Source organism: Bombus pascuorum, chromosome 7, assembly GCF_905332965.1.
Source record: "Bombus pascuorum chromosome 7, iyBomPasc1.1, whole genome shotgun sequence".
In the NCBI taxonomy this organism is placed as follows: Eukaryota; Metazoa; Arthropoda; class Insecta; order Hymenoptera; family Apidae; genus Bombus; species Bombus pascuorum.
The window spans coordinates 17,061,542-17,083,457 of NC_083494.1; positions in this window are offsets into that span (position 1 = coordinate 17,061,542).

Below are 21,916 nucleotides of genomic sequence, written 5' to 3' on the forward strand. Positions count from 1 at the left end.
GTCGATCTATCGATCGCCAGTGGTCAAGGACACCTGACGACTCGTTCGTCCCTCGATCCTCCTGTTTACCGGTAGTCCCAGTGTTGAGAAACTGACCCTCGACCCGGGGCCTGTTTCGTGTTAAGTCGAGAACTGGTAAAGCGACGTAGTAGGCTCGGTTACGACAGGTCGTAAGACTACAAGCGTGTCTAATAGGTCGCGATAACGCGGCTCGATGATATCCTTCGGACTGTATCGCCTCCGGTGTGGTCCACGTTAGGCGTGCGATTAAATGTCCGCGTTCGAGAGCTCTAGCTCTTGGCTCCGATTATAAGCTGCAGTTCACGGTATGGATCGTAGTATAGTTGTGGGATTTTCTTTCGGTGAATATAGATAGTGAAACGATAGTTATCGAATTCGTTTTTACGACGAAACAGAATCAGTAAGAAATACGTTTCTCGAAGTACGTACGCGAGAACCGAAGTAGAAATTTAGTATTTTGGTGAGAAACGAGTTTCAGAGAAGGAGCATTGGATATTGGAATTTTTTTTCTTTATAGTTTATTTTGGTTTTTACAATTTGTCCTGAAGGACATTTGGTAAAGTGTTACATCTCATTGGTAATAAAAAAAAAATAAAATAAAAATAAATATAGCATGTGGGTGGCTACCCCCGCGGGGCGCCAACTTCGTGTTTTCTAAGTTATATCTTTTATGCAATATTAGAATTTGACATGGAAAAATAAATTGTGGAAGTTGAATTTTTAATTTAACGATCGTTCCGAGTTTTGAATTTGATTATGTTTTTTACAACGGATGGAGAATTGAGAAGATCGAAGGAAGAACAAAAAATGATCTGAATCTGTCGAAGAAATACACGTATACGTAACGAGTTTAGTTCTTTGAGCACTGATTAATTCTTGTTCTTGTACGTATAAAGGGATCTGCAACTTGTTATTATTTTTATACTGGATGTACTGGATAGATGAATGAAATTGCGTTAGAATTTTAACGATTGCAAATTGATTCTTATTCGCTTATCGATCCTGGCAATCTATATCGTTCGAGTTTTTTTAAATTCACTCAAGAACGCGAGGTTAATGGTATGTGCAGATCATTTATCGATGAATAATACGCTCGCGTTTATGGCACTCCAAATGGAACCTAAACTGAAATCCTTCAATTTCAATCACCAAATGTGTATACTTTGAGACAAACAAGAGGCCACCAAGGCTGCGAAAAGCAGCACACCGAAAGTACTTAATTATAACAATCCGAGGCCTAATATCGGACAACAAAACTGACTCACTTAATTTACGAGCACCTTATCGTAATTACATCGGAGTATTAAGCAGCGAGCCACTTAAAACTCGAAAATTACGCCCATGTCGAAAATTTACGAGGATGTAAAAATCATCTGACGTATTAATCGATCGCGTTACGCTTACCAAATTAATGTAGGCCACTTAACACACCTTTCTCAAACATATTTATACCCTTCCTTCAACCATTTTTATCCACCCCATTCTTAAACTGGTCGTTAATTAAATTTGGTTAATCGGAAAATTCTGTCGTCAGACACATTTTGCTCCCGTAGGTGTTTATATTTGATCTTGGAAGGTTTCTATAAATCAGCTTCTAAGTTATATTAAATGAAACGTGTTAACTTTCCTTTTTAACAATAGCTCCTTTTTATTTCTCCAAGCTAACTGTCCAAACCGACCTTCCTAAATCTCTTTTAAATTTCTTAAAGTCTAAGAAACGTGCAGAGATTCTTACCAAATTTTGGTCGTAAGATGCGTTCTCAAAGTATGTAATCGAATTACCAGATAAGCAGAAGACAGTCATAAGCAACGATAAATGTTCTTCTGGAACTTGATTAATAAAATATTCACTCGGAACGATAAAGTTGATTTGTTTTCTCTTAAGAAACGGAAACGATAAAATCTTTCATTCGACTTAATAAACAATTTTCCACCAATTATCGTCCCAAATAATTGTACATCACGATTACGAGGAATCGAGGGAAAGTGGAAACGCGGTCGATTCGAAAGTTCGCGGTGAAGAAGTTTACGAGGCGATGCTTGATAACACCAACAACATTTTTCTCGCTGTGATACCGAAAGTCGAAGTGGACGTCGCGATGACGTCGTGACGCTCGTGGTCCCCTTTTTAACGACGCAACACTCGCACGACCCGTTACGGGGCGAACGCTTCTGAAAATTCATTTCTCGCTTGGCGATAATTTACCAGCCGCCATTATCATAAAATGTGGAAGGCCCTCGGGACGCGAGGTTTTAAGTTATGAAAGCGACCGACGCCGGCGGGCAGCATTAAAACGCGCGGTTTAATCGTCCGGCAGCGGCCGATCAATTGCCAAGATTATTTGGAATCGTATCGAGGACGCCGTTGACCCGCGTCAAGATGTTTTTTAACGCGTGGGTCGGTGATCCACGGTGGACTCTTCGATTTCGTTTCGATCGCTAGTTTTCGGACCACTGTGTGTTAATGGCTTCCACTGGTTTATGTAAATTTGGATTCCATTCGAATATCTCGCGTTCGTCTAACTTTGTAAATCAGATTTGTCTTTTAATCGAACATGTGGATAATCTGTTTCTTATTAAATATCGGGATACGTGAAACTGCTTTGAAAAATTGTCATTTTGTGTTTCCATAAACAGCTTTCATAAATTTCTCTAGCGTCTTCAAGATCATCGAGCTACCTTGGTTGAGACAATTTTGCTATTCCTTCCCGTCCTCGTAACATAACGAGGAGTGAACAGATGTAAACTTCGATCGACCGTGCAGACTCGATCAATTATCCCTTCGTACATTTTTCATCGTTTAAAACAATTCAATAAGGAAACAAGGTTCGATTCATTCTTGCAACAACTACGAGATTATTACCCAACGCAACCACGAGTCACTCTCGATTCACCTGGTACGCTTTTCCAGGGCGACCAGAGCAAAACCCATTCCCCTCGAACCAGTTTTCGCGTATGACGTACGTACCTTGACACGAGGCGAGCCGCGCAGGAATTCCACGCTGAGTGAAAAAGATAAAAAAAAGTCGCTTTTCCTATAATTGGCACGCGTGCACGCCGGGTCGAGCGCGCGCCGAAGGCGTGGCGTGCGAAAGTGCCACGTGGCGTAACACCGGCACAATGATAATTGCGGCCGCGTGGAAATGAAACCTCGCGTGACACTCTCGATCTTCCTTCCGAGGGACGGTCGCTCGCCCAGCTGTACACGCGCCGTGGTTACCCGTTTTTCGACCTCTGCCCGCTAGTGAAAGCGTTACCGCGAACCATCGTCGCACGATTCCATCCGAAAGCCAACCGGTACCCACGAGATAATTCACCGATCAAACGAAATTCTTCGACTTTATCGACTACACTTCGAGTGTATTGGTATGCAACTTTTTCCGCGGATATTGAGCAGAATCGAAGCATCGGTGATAATTGAACTGCGGATCTTTGTACGTCGATGGGAGACTTAAAGGTGCAAAGATACACAGAGCGCAGGCGATATGTAAAAATGTATAAAATCCTCAAAGTACCTTGTATAATATCGTAAAGTGGGTGAAACCTAACTTTTAATTTTCTACCTACGTCGTATCTTTCTAATTATATTTATAAAGACCCGAACTTGCATAAATCGCAGTCCAGTGATAATTGTAAAAACTATGTTCTTTACAAAGATTCAGAAAATTATTCCTAAGTAATTGTCAATATAAATTGCGAAATGGATGCCATTATATCTTATACAACATACATACGTTTCCTATGCTCGACGTATTGCAAACTCGAATAACGAGGAAAGAAACATCTCGCACACCAATCCTCAAATACTAAAATACAATCTGAATATGAAAAAAGAAAAAGATATTAGCAATCGAAAACGTGATTAATCTCGGTACAATGAACATTAACATCCTCCTAACGCGTCTTCTTCAACGAGAGTACAATTTAAACATACCGTCCAAGAGAACTACAAATCTCTGCAGAGTAAAAGTATTAACCCTGAATCCCAAAAAGCATGCTCGCAGTTCACCTTGTAAAACCGTATTCTTATTGTCACGGTGGCGAAATAAATCGGCCAAGGAGTCTGGGACAGCGACGTGGTGGCAGCGTGTAACAGCGTCAAAGGGATCGCGGTCGCAGGGTGAACGAGAACGCGAGAATCTTCGTCGGGGTTGTGATGGTCGATGCGGCGCGACACGGTCCGCGCTCCTCCACGGCCCTCGTACAATCGTGAATCCAAACGAACGGCTTTTGAAATCGGATCCGCCAGATATTTCTCGACCCAGGGCCCGGGCTATGGCCCGTGCAAGGGGGAAAAGGGCAGAAAGCCCCATCGTCTCAGTTACAATTTGTGTTCGCACTTAAAAGAAACATTACCTAGTGGGACCGGGTCGAGGATAGCGCGGACGCCTCGTGTGTGGTCCTGCATAACGCCCTCGACCGTATCTCGAATCGTTCGTTACCGATTCGATTGGAGCCGTTCCAAGCACCAAAGGGACCAAGTGCCACTTAAAAGTAGACTTCCTCCTTAATTTTCGCTCGGTTGGTAGTTCCAGAGCAGTACGACGTCCGGTTCGCCGTGTCTGCTGAGAATCGTGAAACTTTATCGCGATTCCTGCGTGGTTTGTGTCTTTTTAATGCTTCATTTTTGTAATGAAGTAGATGTGTGATTTGTTCGGTCAACTTTCGGTGATCGAGTTTAAGCTGTATCTAATAGTGGTTTAAATAGAGGTACACCGGCACTATGGTATTCCTTCTTCCTGTTTATTTTCGAACATTAAAAGCTTTTTCGTTTGGTGAAATAATTACAAAATTGAAATATAAAGATTTATTTATTAAAAATAAAAATTCTGCACCGAAATTAGCTAATTTTTAAAAAATGGCCCTATCGATGTAAGATTGAACAAAATTGAGCGAAACGACGAATCGTTCCGAAGATCTCGGAACTTTTTCACAAAAAGCAGTCGATCATCGATATATACAAAATATCAGGATTGCACTGCACATTTAAATAATTCCATTCAAGTAGCACTTGGAGCAAGTCAAATTCGATGGATCTCCAAATTGAAAAAGAAATTCATAACCACAGTGTCGCAAACATAAAATGCATAATGACTGAACTGCCATTAGCTTCGCGTTCTCACACCCATCGAAGCGTCACAGATCGATGCACCGGTTGCGTTAATAATTCGTGCAATTTGCGTATGCGCGACAGCATGCGACTTACGTGATATTTCAACCCACTCGTGCCCCGTAAGTCTCGCTTAAATCAAACGAGCTTGGTCACCACCATGACGTCATCCTGGAGATTCATTTCAATTCCCGCTAACGTTTCAATTCCACTTCGCTCATTTCCATCCTCGCCGCTCGAGATCCGATCGTCTTCGACTTACGTAACTCGATTATCTCCCTCTCTCTCTCTCTTTCTCTTTCTTTCTCTCTCTCAAGACGATACGGTCCATACGAAATTAACAAAGTTATAAATCCTCCACTCTTGGCCAGTGTCCAAGATAACTAATGACACCTTCCAAATCCACCTCTCTCTATTTGAATAATTTTGTAAGCGATCTCGTCGATACGACCAGTTCGCCATTGCTTCCAAGAAATCGAGAACGAATTATCCTCTCTGATTCCAAGTTTCGCGCGACTCCGAAAATTCTTCAGCTTCCGATCGAGCATTCCACGATTCCCAATGGAGTTCGATGCGTCATTGCCGATCTGGAGATTCCTCCGTGGCCCGAAAATGCGACTGGAAGCCTCTTTACGCGACCGTTTACGCCCTCTTCGGGATTATTTACAGTCGCGTGATACCGATCGAGATATAAAATAGAAGGGTGGCGGTGTACTCGGGGAATTTTGCAGTTCGAACGCTGTCTGTTGGCGAGTCTACGCTCGCATCGCGATTTTATTCGAATCGTTCTCGTGCTCGCGAGCCAAAGGATCGTAAAACTCGCGCGATTCGCGCGCGACAGGACCTTAAAGTTTCGTGTCGCTCGTTATGCGATCGAGCGGACAGGGTTTCCGGGGATAAGGGGCCGAATTGATGGCGAAATAACGGCGCGAAATCGCGAGCGAATTCTCACGGGCCTGATTACGGTAAACGGTAATGGCCGACATCGTATCGGTAACTGCAGGCAATTTTGGCAACGGTTTTGTATAGTCTTCCGTCGACTTCGCGGAGGTCCTGCTTTACCGAGAAATATTATCACGATGATGGCAGATTATCTGTAAAACTTATTTGAAGCAACGAGAAGTATTTTTGCGCAGCTTACAGAAAAATATTACTTACGATAAAGTCTCTAATTTGAAAAGATTGCCGGCAAAGTTAGAAATTCGTTAAAAAATCGTTTAGATAAATACATTTTTCTATGTAAAAAATATTCAAAGTGTTTGTAAAACAAATCTGTATCTAGATTCTGTTTCTCGTACATACATTATATGGGTACAGCCGCAAACACCAAAAAAGTAGAAAGCGTAAAAGATTCCGTAAACAAAAATAACCGAGACTCTCGCTCGGAATCAAAACGTTATGAGTAATAATGCTAATAACGTGTATCGTCGCATTACGTTACTCGAGGGAACACGCAGCGTATCGTGCTATTCTCTCTGTTCCAGCGAACCGAACCGACCTTCTTTTCTTCGTGTCGTTCCACCTCGTTGCTACGAACGAAAGGAGAAAACCGAGCAAAGAATCAGAAGAAAAACGAGAAGAGACGAAACAGTGTTCGGTATGTTGGAAGACGTCCATTGGACGTAAGAGAGGCGAAAGAGGGACGATCCGCGTTGGTTTCGAAATCAAATTATTTATTCCCGACACGGTGCGATATTGGGACGGTCGATCGTAAAACTCGAGGCTCGTCTGATGGATCCCAGTGTCCTCGGGCTGGTGGAGGCCATGGACTGCTTCGGATAAGGCTGAAATTGATGGCGGAATAACGGCGCTAAATCGCGACCGAATCGCGTATAATTAGGCTGCGTTACGTCGTACGAGCCACACACGAGAAGAAAGTTTTACACAGAAACAGAAGTTTACACACAGAATCAAGTATACACAGAAGCGAATTTGGCAGATCGGTGAAACTGTCCTCGCCCTGGTCGAAGCAAACTCGCAGATTAATAGCGAAATTATACCATTAAGTAGATTTTACACGTATCCCGGCTGAATGAAAAAGGTCCACCTCGATTCATTTGCATGCCACGTGGGAATTCGTCCGTTGGATTATCGGCCGATTTATATGCCGCCATTAAAAAAATCTCGATCCACCGGCTCGCCTGGTTCCCGTTTCTACACACGATCGGCAACCACCAAAAACGACGGTCTGCCCGATTTACCAAACATTCGCGAACTGTACAAAAATAAAATCGGACAAAATTGCTGTTCCTTAACCATGACGATTATATGTATGCACGGATTATTGACGCATTCAGGTTGTGATACCGTTGACAGATTATAGCGTCACGGTTTCTTAAGAACGAGTTAAGGAGTTCTTTCTTAATGGCGTTTATCTTAACTCGTATTTTGACGTCGGTCGAGTTCACCGAAATAGACGGTTTATACCGATTACATGTCGTTATAAATATCTTTCTATTTGATATCTTTCCGTTGCGTCACTTTAATGGAATCGTTTCCATGTACTATTTAAGTACAAATCCAAATTACCTATTCTGGCAAGTAGAAACGAACGGTTCGATTTTTGAACGACTCGTCCGAGATGTCCTATGTTGTATGTAAAAAAATTATATGTAGGAATTTCAACCAGCTTCGTCAAATATTTGGGAACATTCTATATAAGAAATTTCTTTCCATTTTTCGATAAATCAAACATCTCTACTAAAGGAAATAAGCAACATCCAAAATCTTGAGAAACGAGAAGGACCAGGAATCAACGTTCCATCTTTTCCATTCAAGCACAAGCTCTTGCCTTAAAATCGTTATCTAGCATACCTTTCTGTGAATCTCTATCATCCAGTTATATTTATTTATATTCATTAACACCTCGTTTAACAGTGCTCGCACGATAAACCAAATTACTCCAAATAAAACATTAGAACTGCCTTTAAAGCTGCAAGAACGCGATCATCCTTAAACTTCTCATCGTCCGCATCAAGTTGAGCGTATCCTTCCTGTGTCCTTTCATTAAGAAGGCATCGAGCGACGCGGCGTACTCGGAACAGGCGGTAGATCGAGCGGCGCGACGTATTTGCGCCAGGCTGGCTCGAATACGCGTCCAATTACCGACGGGACCGGCGTGTAATACGAGCTTTAATGTCGAGAGGTAGCGGCTTATTAGCTGACCAAAGGTAGAAGAGGATCGACGAAGAGGAAAAGAGAGACTAAGCTGTTTCGTCGCGAGTTCGCGCGACAGGAAAGAACCGCGGTTCTGCCGCGACAAACGGTCACGCGGGATCGAGCGGTGGCGAGAGCAGAGGCTTTAGGGAAAAAAGGGAAGACGGTACGTAGTGAACGCAAGCCAGTCGAGGATCGACAGATCTATGGGACCGCTACTAGTTTTTCTCGACGGCGGTCTCGATCTGACGCGATCTTGCACCGACACTGGCTTCGCCGGCCGATCTCGCGCCAAACGCGACTGCAACGGCCGCCAACCATGCTAAGCCTCGTACATACCTATACAACCTGACCACGAGTTTGTTTATCGCGTAATAAATTGCGCGAGCGCACGTGCGCGCCATCCTTCTGCCGCGCCGTGGCAACGTGTCGCCCGCCGAGTGATCAATCGCTGAGAGAACATCGTTGGCAGAGGTTTTATTGGGTGTGGATCAGCGAGGCAATTTTTCGGGGATGAGATTTTGTAAGATGGAGATCAAGGAGCATCGCAAGCTTCGATAAGAATGTTTATTTGTGGTTTATTTGCATGTGCGAGATGTGGATCGCTGAGGTTTGATGGGATTGAGTTTAGTTTGACTCTGTTCTTTCGGCTAAAATGGCAGGGAAAAATTCTTATCGCTGACGTTGCACGATTGCTCGATTCGATTCTACGTTAAACATAGAAATCGTGCGATTGTTTTCCCTGCTAAAATGGGAGGAAGAAAAGTTGATGATCGCAGGGTTAAATGCGACCTAACCGATTCATAGCCATTTTAACTATCTGTAATTTAACCCGTACTTACTCTTCGTTTCACGATTTGATATTGTAGGACGAGAGCTTGAGACTCGAGTATCTTTATAATTATCAAGATTTTGTAAGGAATTAATTCGCTTAAATTGCTGAGCAATTAAAAAGAAAGTCAAAACAGCAGAGGCGTAAATTTTGCAAAAGCGTAAGAGATAATTTAATTATCAAACGTGGCAGTGGAAGGCTCGCTAATCGAATTCGGCTCCATAAATAACAATTCGCCGAAGTCTACCGCATAAAGATATTTCAACGATCGTCTGACGTTTATCTCTCTCTCTCTTCCTCTCTCAATTCGCGCACTATCAATCTTCCGCGTCCCTTTTGAAGCGTGGCATCGGTGCTAAATTTACGATTAGCCGAATAGCTGATTTCCTGGCCATTATTCCGTGATACATTTCACCGGCTCCGTCCCAGCGGCATATGGGGAGCGGCGATCGGCTAAATATTACATCGAGCCAGATTCGTATCGTTTGGCCGTGAGCCACGACTTACGAGTTCTTCTTTCGGCCGACGATCCGAATCGATTCATATAAAGCAGCCCGTAAGCCGTATGTATATGCAAGTGTGAGTACGTACGCCCTCACCGACGCGAGCATTTGCCAGCACTCTCGTTGATTTATCGATCTCGCTGCTTGCCTCCCTCCTTTCGACGGGCTGAGATGTGGACGATCGATACGCGTTTCGCGAGCTCGTATCGATTTTTCGAAACGCGATACAGCTACGGTTTAACGTACACTGGCTTGCGAAAGTATTTGACCGTTGGTGATTGTTGTACTATAGTTTTTCATTGGTTCTTTATTTGTTGCTATGTCGCTATTTGGCGTTTAATATTATTCTAAGCTGTTCCAATTAATTGTTCGAATCAAAGTTGTTCTCTTTATATGGTCATAAACGCATTAAGAAAGACGAAAGTACATTTGGCATAGAAGAACTCTGTGTCAAAACATTTTGAAATTTCACCAACACCGTAAGGGGATACGATTGTCGCGATTATATCGATTAAAGAACAATGTGTATAGAAATTACGAGATATTTGTCGTAAACCAGAAGATTAAGAAATAACCTTACATATTTCAGTGGACATAAATGCAGGTGAAAAAATTACACAGTTTATATAATAAAGCGTGAAGGTTTTAGTGTTAAACGTTTTCGGCTATTAATTAAGCCTTCCAGAAAATCGTTGAAATGTAAGAGCATCGTAGGCATTTGGGTTACAGTTATGGTTAACTCGAATAAGACAGGAGATTTCACGAAACAATGATAGCTGCGGCCACGGATGAAATTAGAGAACGGATTAAGTGAACAGCATGACGAATCTCATTCAAGAGGGTAAATTACAGTGATCATGCGAGCAAGAGTGATATGTTTCGAGAAACAACGTTCTCAGCCTGCTGATTTATACGTAGATTAAGAGAGCTCTTATTTAGAAGATCAAAGTAAGGGAAAGGAACATAATTTACTACCCCATAAATAAACTACCTCTCCAAAACTATTACATATGTGTACCTCGTCGAGCTATCTTCATACTCGCGATGGAAGTTGCCATTAGAAACGATCTAACAGAAACATCATCTATTTGAAGAAACTCCATTACGCTCAGCACGCTCCAATTTATCCGATCTTCTCCAACGTTTCCACATCTCTGATCCAACCCTTCCTAACCACCGAACAGAAATTGTGGTGAAACGTCTTGAAACAGTAGCTATATACTTGCAGTTTCATAAATCGAAACTATTTTCTACTATATAGTAGAATTACACACTCAACGATTAAATTCCAACCATCGTTTGATTTATGTCGTTTTCTCCAATCAGTTTCGCGAAATTCTCTTTCCCTTTGACTACAGCCTCATATTTAAATGTATTACATAGTGTTACAGAGTGTATGAAATCCGTCACTATTCGTGTTCGCATTATTTTTCTCAGAGGACTTAATATACTTTTACGAACAAAGAGCAAAATCATATTTATTTCAAGCAAAGAACACGGAAGCTTCGTACGTAATATTAATTTTCTACTTTATATACATTTCACAACTATCGACAGAAATATCGGCAGATTGAAGCAAGCCGTCTTCGTTTATCGAACTTCTTGCGAAATATCCTCGTTCCCAAAACTCGTTCTACCTCACGTGCAGAAATCGCGGCCAAACGGCTGGAAACGGTAGCCAGTTTCATAAATCGGTGCACATCCGGCATCTCGCGTGCACCTCGCCGCGATCACCCGGGTGAAATATTAGTCGCGCGACCGGCTCGTTGTCCGAGTTCGCCTCCGAAGCGCACTCGTAAATTTCACATAATTAATTGCGCGAACGTATTAGCGTGGCCGGCACGGCGTTCCGCGTTCTGGGAGAGTCGGTGATTAAGCTCGAAGAGACACCGGATCTAGTTGAGGATGATTCTCCTCTTTCGTAGGCGCAGCCATCGCCGGTTTTCATCCACGGTGCACGCTGTGGATAGAGCGTGTCTTGCGCGAGTCGCGCAGCGTTATCTACGCGCGTTCAGATTTGCATCTGCCGGCTTGTTAGTGGAGCTCCGTCGAGCGATTTTCTCGGTGAACCGTGAAAAATCGATCTAATCTCCGTTGGGTGCCTTCCTCGCGAGGATCGCCATCTGCCACGTAAGTTACGACACGTTGCTCGCCCGGGACGTGGTGCATGCATGAGGGACGTAGAAAGGACGACCACCGCTCTTGCCACTCGTGTGTTCCTTGCCATGAGCCAGACCACGGTGCTACGGTGCATCGTAATGCATTGTGTTTACCCGACTCTCGTGCACAACCGACTACGTTCCATCTTTTTCTTTTGTTCGGACGATGGTGAGCTGGTCGGATCGCCGACTGCGCAATTACGTTTGCGGCAATGTACGATACTGTTAAAGGGGTTCCTTTTCGTACGATGGCCTGTGTTTTGACGATGTTTCTTGGAGACAGCGTGGCTGGTTAGGACTCATGAATATATCGCAATACTTACCATAGAGAACTTTTGCGTACGTATATGTCGTTGTTATGTAATACGTTTGAAATTTCATTGACATCGCAATGAGGCACGACTATCGTGATTATATCGATATTTAAAATCCATTTGAAAATGTACATAGTAGTTAGAAAACGCTTGTGTCAAATATATTCGTGGTTCATAGAGATCGCTAACTATACCCGTACGTTTAAGACTACCGAACATTTACCACGTTCTTATGAATATATTACGTGTATTACACAAAACACTTTGAAATTTCATTACTACGATCTACGTCTATAAATTCGCAGAATTCTTCATTCGCTACACGATTTCTCTGGAAATTTCCCTATCGTTAAACCGATATAAGCCCGCGAGTACGGTACGATCTCACGTTTATCGTTTCGATGTCATTCCGAACGTGACGGGAGGAGGCGCTGATCTCGGCCAATAGCGGAGCCAGCCGCAATTAATTTGAGGCAATTTTATGCCATAGGATAGGCGTGCAGTTTATTATGAATTTTAAGCAGAAGCACCGGTCGCTCGCGCGCCGCGCCAGCCAGCATTACGATTGCAGCCGCGGAGATGAATCGTGTTCCCACAAGACACGTAGAGGGATTATATAACCTTTGATCTTCCTTACAACGGTTCATCCATTGTACAGGTTCTTTCTTCGAACCAGCGTCGCGGATCTAAATTATTGCCTAGAACTTACTTAAAGAGCGTAGATTATTATTTATCATCGTGATTTACGCAAATGACCGAACATTTCGAGCCACCAGATGTTTACGTTTAATAGTCGTCCTGTCCTGGTGCGCGATCGCGTCGCTTGTCCACGCTCGTTGTTCGCGACGACGCGACGAGAGCGTTACGAACGACTCGTTATACGCGCGAAAGATCGATATCGGATTGCACGCCTACACCGTCCGATCGGCAACTTGTATTTTAATTCACTCGTCGCCAGTGTAAATCAGGCATTTTTCGAAATCGTCCCTCGTAAAGCATACGCCAAGAAAACGGTATACACTTTAGCGTTAAGACGAGCTCGAGCGATGCATCATCGAGCTCGATAGGCTCTCTCAAGAGAGAGAGGGCCTCCTCGTACCGTAATTTCCACCTGCGATATCTCGTTGATACCGTATCAGAACGTCTTGTTACCGGTCGCAAAATATTATGGTATCGAACAGATGAGGGAGGAAATTATATCTGTTCACGCTGCTTGTTAACATGTCGATGATCGTTAGCCGGGAGCAACGAGAACTGTTACTACTGGAAACCGAGAAAACAGGTTTGATTAAAATTGCAGAAACGTTGTCAACGATGGATGAACCGAAGTCTAGTTTAGAAGCGAGGTAGTCGCAGTTTATGGTTCTTTCGAATTGTTCGATGATTATTATTGGACGAGGTTTGACGAGTGTGGAATGCATTTGAAATCTCTGAAGACGTTACCGAGGTGCATCGTGACCTTCTTCCTGTGATTCACTCTGGAGGTACAAACATAAAGTGCGCGATGATTTATTTGCATGCTTTTTATACATTTGCGTCGCCGTTTCTTGCGATCTGCTTGAAACACGAAGGCTTAGCAACTCGCGCATTCTTGTCTTGATCACGTTGTCTACGTTTTCTCTGGTGTCTCATAACGTTTGAAAATATTAATCCTCGTTACAAACCTCTATGTCGTGTCATATTTATTCAAAATCCCAAAATTCAGTGCTTCGAGCGTTTTAGCGTAATCTTGATATTTTCTCTTTCTTTTTTCTTTACAAAGAATTTATACCTACAATCTCTTTTCAACGTTCTGTACGTATCACGAAAAATCAGGATTAGCTGTATTGTAACTAAAATTTCGATGCAATAAATGCAACGAGTTCCACCGTGTTGCAAAAAGTCAAGATAAACATCCCCAAAAAGGGACAGGAAGAATTTCGTATATCTGACGTAGAACATCTAAATCTAAGCTTTCGAAGACGTTAGGAGAACACGATCGTTTCATGATCGGTGACGCCGTTGTCGTCTACCTGCCGCGGCGAGCAACGAGAGAACAACGTGCGAACAGGTCGCGCCGGCGTCTCGAAGATTACAAATGTGGCGTTGACCCTGGTCGTTTCAGGGTCACGTGAGCGCTCCAAATTATATGGAGCGAGTCGACGGATGGCCAGAGCACGCCGTGGACGTGATGGCCCGATCGTGGCTAGGTCATCAGCCGCTTACCGATATCGGTGTGCGCACACGAGCGGATCGAGCGTCGTCGCCTCGACTTTAAACCGCAATCTACACCAACACATAGCGGATATCGATGGTTGGTCGACGATAACCGCGCAAGATACGTTCGCCGATGATGACGATGATGAAAGGTGTCCACGACGCGTGCTTTCCACATCTAGATCACGGGACCTTTGCCCTCGATTAACCCGTACGTGGTCTTTCGAACACTCGCGAACGTTCCTCTGATTTATTCCAACTGCTGTCTTCCTGACATTTTCCTCCTCCGTACTGATTCATCGTGCAATTTTATTGGATAATTGAAACCAAACCGATCAACTTTGCTTTTCGTAAGCGAGAATTTCATTTGTAAAAATATACAGGAATTGTCTGTATATCTTTACAACGAATATACACAGTCCGAATACATCTACATCCTCGATATTTCAAGAAAATTAAAGAATTTGCAAGCGCGTCGTCGACTCGTCGGTTTAATTATTAATTTTCCAACTTCGTCGTATTGCACGTAATGTCCACGCTTTCTCACACAATATTCACACACTGTCCCACTGTAATTCCACGTTCGCATCTACCAAGGATTCTTTCAGCTTACAAAACCATACGTACACTCGGTTACTTCTTGGACGGCTCGTAGCCGTGAAGTATCTCGCTAGCGAGGAATTCTCGATCTCCCGAAGAAATACATACATACGCTGCACTCTCGAGGAAAGAGAGAGACTTGTTGCTGAGTAACAAAAGCGCGGCCCGAGAATTCCAAGCTGGATGGTAGTCCGCTCTATATATATATCAGCCGGACGGGGGACATATTTCGAACGGCGTCCTATTTATTTATTTTATTCGGGGGCGAAAGGGGGTTGGAGGTCGCGCGGGCCACGACACGACGCTTTCAGAGATTAAATTCTCGCTACGCGGCGCGAGCTCGGGGTTAAGTTATGCATTTCGCTCGGTTCTCTCCTCTCTCTTCTCTCTTCCTCTTCTCTTCTCGGTCGCCGCGCGCCTTATCTGCGGGGCATCTTCCCTTTTATGCGCTTAGATGGCCGACACGGGATGCCATGCCGAGGAGGCCGCCTCGTTCGCATCCGTAAATCACGGATTAAATAAAATAGCCTGCTCGCCGGAGTCAAATGAGATGTCAGCGCCGGGCCCACCGCCCTCGCCGGCTTCTCCACCAAATTGCTCTCGCTTTCAGCCCCTTCCACGGGCCTTGGTCAGTCGTGTATCTTTCCTCGTTTCGTTTCGTGGCTGCCTCGACCGAGCCGCGCGACGACAGATGCGGCCGCAGAGAACCTTTACTGAGAAACCGGCGAGCTGACTTAACGAGATGAGCTAACGTATGACGAGCGTGTGCATATTGGATGCTCGAGTTGTTGATCGGAGAGAGATATTGATTATAAATGGGAGGTTTTGCTGAGGAACGAGGCTGCGGCTTGAGTTTCGTTTGCTTTCTGGAATTTCGACATTTCAAATTTGTATTGCTCGTCTGACATTGCCAAATTATTTTGCGTTTGATATAAAGCACCGATCTGGTCGATAAAAGGAAAGAAACCAATCCTGCACGGTTGTAATCGTTTACGGTAATAATGTATTTTTGTGAAAAGTTTCTTCAAAACTTTGTGATTTTTAATTTTCTTGTATTAAAGTCAATATCACGCGCGTTTTAAAAACTTATTACACGATTATTCGGACGATACACGTACTATGGGTAATTCTTAGAACTCCCTGTTACTGTTAATTGGCATTCTTCGTTGGAGCAATGTTTTGATGTTGCTTATAAATTTCCTACATGTAACGGACTTGCGAACATATTAAAAAGATCTTCTGAATAAAAGATAAGACGGAAAGAGTTAAGAGAGCGATCTTTGCCGAATTTAGACAGTTTAGACAAGAGAAACGAGAATACAAAATACGATGAATCACCGAGAGAAGTTTGCTCGAGTCACAAATCAGCGAACAGATAAAAGGCGGCCTAGGTTGAAGCACAAAGTACGCCGATCGTAGCTGAAGGTGCAGGCTCGGTGTATTGAATATCGAGTCAGGCAAGCGTAACGGGGATACACAGCGTGGAAGGCAGCGTCGAAGCCGCGTAATGAGTACCGGTACTTGCGAGAGGTCGAGGCGGCCGCTCGTGATCGCGCCGTGCGAAAACAAGTGCCGATCGCTCCAATTACACCGGGTACCGATACCAAGCGAGTGGAAGGGTGCTCGCGGGTATCCGGAGGCGTCCGCGCAACACGCGGCCCCTCGACTGCCAACAAGAGCTACGCGAGCCATCGCTACACGCTATTCGTGAGCGTTGCGTCGATCCACTCGTCGAACCCTCAGGAACGCTCTTCAGATTGGAACATGGAAAACGCGGAATTAGGTTTCACGCGTGTAACTTTTCTTTAGCCTTCTCTTCGTTATCACACAAAAGAAGAATATAAAAAAGAGAATTACATTTACAAATTAAAAGTAACGTAATAACGACAAAGTAAATTGGTTGAAATTAATATTTTATGGCTATATTTCGTACGAAAGATTCTAATAAGAAATAGCCGCCACTTGTTTTTTGAAAACGTGAACATCGATGTATCTGGGTAATGAAATTATTCTTGAAGCGATTCTATCAAGTAATCTCATTAAGATTCCGTAAGTAGTTTTGGTATTACATAGTCAGACATCGATAGAACTTTCGTGAAGCTTCAATGTCCGATTAACGATTTATTCTTCCAAATAAAGTGACTATGATGAACGGTTGTACAGGCAATTAAAACGTTCATAATTGATTGACGACTCGGATATCGCACTTCCGCTTAATCGTAAAGCGACGCTAAAAATTGAAAAATCGATAAAAATGTACTTATCATATATTTCTCCCGCGATCTTCGTATCTCTTAATTCTTTCGCGAACGGCAATCAATTTCAGTATCTAATCTCAATTTAAACGAATCAACATCGTCGAATCTACGATATAGTCGCATAGAGACCAGATCATTTTGCTGATCCTTCTCTCAAAGCCTTTTACGAGCGAATCTCTCGATGGATTCATTGAGCGTGCATGGTCAGCTTCTCTCGCGAATAGAGAGATCTAACGTTGATACCGGTGCATTCGGTATGCGACACGACCAAGGAGGGAAAGGGCCGGGGAGGGAAAGCAGCGGATCCTCGCAGTACCGAAAGCCAAGGGAAAGAAGGAGCAGGACAAGCAGGAGAACGCCAGGAGTTACGAGGACGCGTTGTCGTAAAGATGAAGGCGCCTCCGCTCGTGGCTGCTCCCTTGGTCCGTGGACGGCGTAACCGTCCAATTGACTCCCGTATATACCTCGAAGGAGGCATGATTCAGCCTGGCCGACTACCACGTTTGCTACTGCCGGCGACTCGTGATGCTCGTGACCCGAGAGAACCTCCACGAGGATCCCCCTTTCGCGATCGGCCGCCTCGCTGCCCTCGTATCTCGAGCATTAGGAGATCAGTCTATCTAAGATGTTGGTCCTCTGCTTCTTGTTCTCTTGGTTGGGAAGTCTGACGATGCCCGACAGTCGAGTTGTGAGTGAAACATTTGCAGATTTATTGAACCAAAAGTCTGAGTTTCTAATATGTTATTTCGTTAAACGATCCCTTTTCGTATTTTTCATATAAGTGAATTATTTATTTACCTATATGCAATTTGAAGAAAGAATTGTTCTTTTATTCCAGAGAGTATCGTTCTATTTTCGTCTCTTCGACATGAACGACTGTCGAATACATTTCAAAGCGGTCTTTTACAAAATAAATTTCGGTACTGACCAAACTAGTCCTGATATCGATCGATAAATACTGATAGAACGTTATATAAGAGAATATCCGTCGATCCGTCTGAGAAATTCGTAGAAGATGTATTAATTTTCGTACGTCGTTATTGGATCTTCAGATAAATGGGAATAAATTAATACAAATATCGTCAGTCTTATGTAACCAGAATCTTGCTCAGAATTTTGATATTTCATTATATATATATATTAAGAATTTTGATAATTCAGTGATAATTACAAATTTCCAACTTTGATCTAGAGTACTAAAAAGTATCAATCGACATAGATAAAATATTTAGTATAGGTACTACGGTACATAAGTAAATATCTACAGCAATCTCTGTATAGTAAATATTTACCAAATTTCTAATCTAAATATTCTAAAAAATACCGTAAGTTTGCGTCGCAATTGCAACTGTATGTACTTACTCTATCACGATCGTCGAACCACGAAGATACGATGTCTGCCTTTAAGCAATAATCGTGAATTAAAAAGTGATATTCGTAATCGATTCGCGTTTACGATCAGCTTTAGTGGCAGCGGTAACGACGTATTACGGCGAAGTCAAGCGAATCGGTCGTTTCCTGTTCATCCGATACGAAAGAGCGCCAGTAATGACACGAAAAGTGGTCGTAGCTCGTTGATACCGAGAGCAGATCGGCCTTTATTGCCGCGTATCTTTTTATTGCCGAACCTTGAGGAAGAAGAAGATCTACACACGCTCGTGACGTTGCTCGTGAAGATTGCCCCGGGCCCAAACAGAATTCACCTCGGTCGCGATCGCGTTTAATGGCCTAGGTCCTAATGGACCCTCGAGTGCCTCTGAGAACTCCTGTTTTCGATGCTCGTAGCGTAGCGATTCAGCAGAGAAAGCGTAGAATTTAACCGTATCTAATCGTACCAAACGAATTAGCTTCAACTACTGTGGACATTTTCGATTATTAAGATTCGTATTCGAAGAGACCTAATGCCTGTACCACCAGAACCGATTCAAATTAAGTAGCACGATGTTATTTTCCTTGACGCGAGTGACGTCAGTGTTTCTTATTTTGACGAAGAGGTAAAAGGTGGGATCACGGAGGATTTCACCTTCTAGATTCATGGATGGCTCCTTTTAAGTCTTGATAAAATTTTACTTTATTAATATTGCTGAATTCTACTGTTCTAACTGCACGCGTGGCCTTTTATGAATATTACAATTAAAAATAAAAATATTTGCAGTAATAACTATCGGTAATTGTAAAAATTACATCGGAGCAGTTAAGAACGTAGAGAATATTAACTCGTTAAACTTTTTAGCTGAAATAAATAGATAGAATGGTATAGCTGCAGCGATGGATACACGATTCAAACCATTTTAAAAATAATCAGGCGAGAAGTGGAGAAAAGACGCTCCGTGTGATGATCGAAACGAAAGCCGGAGAAAAGCGAGTGTCGCAATTTCGATTTCACTATCGAAAAAATTGTCATCGTTAAGAGAAGTTCGGCCATTAATTAAGAAAACGGGAGCCAGGCTAATTGTGGCTGTCCAAGAACGGGGGCGCTCACGCAGATGTGCGGCAAAAGATACGCAGTTCTGTCGCGTGAAAACAAGCGGTTCACCTCGTCCAGAACGCTGTGTGCTCCTGTTTCCAGGTCATCCATGCGATTACACAACGTAGATCCGAAGGTACGTACGAATGCCTTCATACATATACAATGTACAGTGGTTCACGAACGTATTCGAACGTTTACCATAGAAAACTCTTACGTGCGCATTGTACGCGTTATACGAAGCATTTTGAAATTTCATTCGAGCACGGCTGTCATGATCGTATTGATCAAATACGAAACCATAGTATATTTCGTACGATGTTTCTGCAAGCGTTTCTACAATGGGTACTCTCACGAGCTGCTATATATGCACACGAGACAGACTTCATTCCACTTTGTCCTTGTTGTTCCTTTTCTTTTCCATGTTTCTTTCTTCTTTTTATTTCGTCTCAGTTTCCCCGCCTGTCCGCGAAGCTATGTCGCCACAGACGCATAAACGCTTCGTTACGGTTCGTTCGAAGCGAAGGTAGTAATTAGAGCGGCCTGGAACGCTCGTTTTCTTTTTCACTCTGTCCTCTGGCATCTTCTTTCTTTCCCCTTCGGCCAAACATGCCAAACCTTTCTCCGGTTTGAACGACCTCGACGACCTCCATCGTCCTCTCCTCTCAGGTGCATCGCGATCCGAGATAATTAGGATGCTCGATCGAAGTTGACGCGCGACGATCGCGTAATCGATTCGAGGCGACGAGAAATAACGAAGCTCTCCCGTGTGCCGTACTTCGGGGGATTGGGAGAACGCGTTGGAACAGGCGAACGAACGTGTCGATGGGAAAGCTAGGTTCGATGATGAGTTCTTTAAAGATGCGAAACGATGGTCTGTTGAGAGTATTGTGTGGAAAATTGCAATTAGATACAGATCGTGGATGGTAGAGGTTTTGTGAGATATATTCAGTTGTTAGATTCTACCTTATTCCTCGATGGTTGATAATTTCGTAATTACAGCGGCGAATAGAAAAGAAAAATTACAATTGATTCCTGCGTATACGAATATCGGTAGGTTCTTTCGTACTTTTATATTTTATCACCATTTATTCTGCAATATATATACATTATTTGTCGCTTTAGCAAATATAATCCACTTTTATGAAATTATCGTGTTTAAACTTTCTTTCGTCCAGTTATAAATATCAAAATGTCAAATATAATGTGGAAACGGAATACGAGAAAAGTTTTTGCAAAGATTTACAATTATTCAGATAGCAGGAATAAATTAAATGGAATATAGAAACGTCGTGATTATTTTTGTAGAAACCTGGAGCCCGGCCCATGGTATGATATTTATGACAGTAGATTACATAAATCCTTTATACTACTTTATTTCGTCATGCATCGAAATATTCTAATTAGTATTACTTCGGAAAACCATCAAATCGACGATTTTAATTAAACAAATCAGACTCACAGTCTAACGGGATTTATATTTTAATGGAATTTGTGAGACACTTCGATTAACGTCTACTATAAAACTAAACGACACTCCAGTTTCCTCGCTTTTGAAATCGATATACAATCCGTTGGACGAAGAAACATCGCGTATTAAAAATCTATTCCGATATGTTATTCACAGAATTCTTGAAAAGTTTTTTAATTCTTTCGTGAACTTTAAGGGGGAATTTTGAACTTTATTATGGATACTATTACGAAAACGTGAATTCGTTCCAGACACGGAGTTTCCAGTCGATAAAAGGTCGCGATTAAATCCGAGCAGATACGGAGGCGTGTATTACGTATTATGTCGCGAGTTGCAACAGCTTCGAACGTTGGGAAAGGGATTCCGAATTTTCGAGAGGATCCTTATTATGTTACGAAATGATGTTTCTTGGAACGACGGATATCTGTGTCGGTCGATCCGTAATCCTCCAACATTTCTCAAGTTTCTCCTCTATTTGAAATCCTCTACCCAATACTGTTTTCGCGATCACCTATTATGAAACTTTCATTCATTTCTCCAATATAAATAAATCTTACGTGGCACGAACTTTACGCGTTAACGAAATAAAAATTACTTCTTGCAGGTTACTGAAAATGTAAATCGACACGTTATTTACTTCCTCCTATAAGTTTTCGAAAAAAAAAAATCGACAATCGTAAATTTCGAGGCAAATGTTAAAAATTATCACCTTTTCATACTTTCTTCGATTCGTAGAATCGATCAATACTTCCAACTATTCGACTGAACAAAACATCCCTCTTCGCGTACTCCGATCAAAATTAAACTCGATCGTTAAAAGCTTAAAAAT